Below are 2,500 nucleotides of genomic sequence, written 5' to 3' on the forward strand. Positions count from 1 at the left end.
AGTGGGGAATGCTGACCTGCTCGCCTAGCCAGTGGGGTGGCTTCACGTGAAGGCTAAAACAGTGTAAAAGTACATTGTGACCAGCGATGTGTAATAACATCTGATAGTCTAAGCGGCCACGTGATCATGTGATATATATATATATATATATATATATATATATAAACGGAAAGGTGGTATTATTTGTTTATCATTACATATGTTTCATTACTAATAGGAGTTACGTAGGTATTCATGTAGGAAAACATGCAAGGCATCTCCTATTAGTAATTCTTCAGACTGAGAACTATTCTGCAAAAGTATTTTACAGATTTTTTTTCTATTTTCAACTCTGGTATAAAATATAGCGTCTATGAATATACGATCTTATACTTTGGACTAGTGGAATATGCAGATGTGCTTCATGAAGACTCAGCTTGGATTATAGCCCTGTCTACATACTTTATGCGTGTGTGTATGTATGTGTGGAGAGAGGGAGAGAGGGAGCAGGAAAAAGAAAGAGCGAGATAGAACGCAAATTCATAAAATCTTTAAAGTATCTGATACGAAATTGATTATTTCTGATATGAGGTAAAATCCTGCTGAGGTCAGCCTTGCCTTTTGTCCTTTCAGTGTCAACAAATAAGTAACTGTACTTAGTTGTAGATTCGCCGAATTGATAGAGCGTCCAGTAAGATGCCTTGCGGTATCGGATCCGTCTGTTTGCGTTCCGATGGTAACAACATTTGCGAACGACAACACTGAGCTATGTCTTTTCGCCCAAGCTTTTCCTTGGACAACATCGGTGTTGTACAGAGTGGAGATTTTTAGACTGGGGATTTTCTTGTCTCCGATAAAAAAAAGACAATCCAGTCATGGCCTGCACCTTGGGCAGTAATTTCCAGTTCCAGATATTAGGACTGAGTGAAACAAAAAACAAAGGCCGAAATAACACGACTCTACTGGAAGCAACCCTGATACACGCAACCTGAATATCTACGAACGCTCATCGAGCAACAATTGTTGTTATTTATTGTTAGATCAGTCCTCAATCAGACTTATAGTCAAAGGTATTGCAGCTGTGACTATCCAATTATATTTTTAGACAGTGTATCTAATATTGCATTATCCGACGAACTGTTCTTTCTATAAGTTGCTAGGATGAGATATGAAGAGTTTTTAGTTGTTACTGTATCTAACCTACCGAGCGACCGGATAGAGGCTCTCAAGTTTTTTAAATGAAGAATCTACACTACTCACTCTTTAAGACAATGGAACCGAAACAACCTTATGTCATCACATCAGTTCTATTCCTCAAATATGTTCTGATTAGAAACAACTGTGTTCAAAGAAACGTCTTGCACGAGAACAGAAATGTGTTACGCTAGTACAGGAACATTCAGTACAATAACAATATTATTTTCTCTGTGACACAAAGAACAAAAAGCTTATCACGATAAAATGGAAAAACTGTTCTTAGGAAAAACGAAATAACTTAAAACACAGAAATTGAAAATAGATTCAAGTGTAAGAAAAATACAGAAATGGAGACCAGAAAGCATGAAAACCATCAAGTTTTTAATAGAACTGTAAAAGAAACATTTTCGGCGCAAATTACAAAATAGAGACAAAATATATTCTTCCATTTTAAAATGGAACAACACACAAGACAATACAGTCCTAGAAATACGATAAGGGGAGATAACCATGGGTGAAATGTATTTAATCGTGAATTTTTCTCTAACCACGATATTCTTGCAGATATTAACCTTCAAATGTTCAGCCAGACCATCAACCGCATCAGTCTCGCCCCAATGGACTGGTCATAGATCTAACTTCCTCGTAAACGATAGGAAAAAAAATATCAAAGAAAGAATATAACGTGTCTCGAATTTCTAACATAACAATTTGAAGGAGGAAGCAATTAATTAACTTGACTTCATATATAACAAACATATTTTATCGATCAAGGAATAATATAAGGAGAAGTCAATCCCTTGCAATTCGTTCTCAAAATGTAAAATAAAGTACAGAATGTAAAACAAATATAGGTAACAGCAAGAGATTTTCGTTCAGAGTTCTGCAGATTTTGTTACACCACCGGCCTGTCTTCATTTATATTTAATGCAATTAATACATTTATAATTAATAATTAAGAAAAGAACGTTATTGATCAAAAATTACAACGAGAGTCGTTGACCGTCGTTTCTCATATTATCTGCTTCAGTAAAACTATAGGCCTATTGCTTTCCTGCATCACTGAATCTAATGACAGCGTTATGAACTTTGACCTTCTGGTGTCAATCAAGTTGAATAGATTATATAGCGAGCGGTAAAAGGGAAACTGCAACCAAATCAGCAAGTAGTACAGAAGATGCAGTACAGTAGATACCTACCTACCTACCAACCAACCTACCTACCTACCTGTATACTTACATACACACACACACACACACACACACACACACATACATACATGGTGGCTGCCCCCTCGTTATCGAGTATGGCCATTGCACGAAGC

Source organism: Octopus sinensis, linkage group LG2 (assembly GCF_006345805.1).
Source record: "Octopus sinensis linkage group LG2, ASM634580v1, whole genome shotgun sequence".
Taxonomy (NCBI): Eukaryota; Metazoa; Mollusca; class Cephalopoda; order Octopoda; family Octopodidae; genus Octopus; species Octopus sinensis.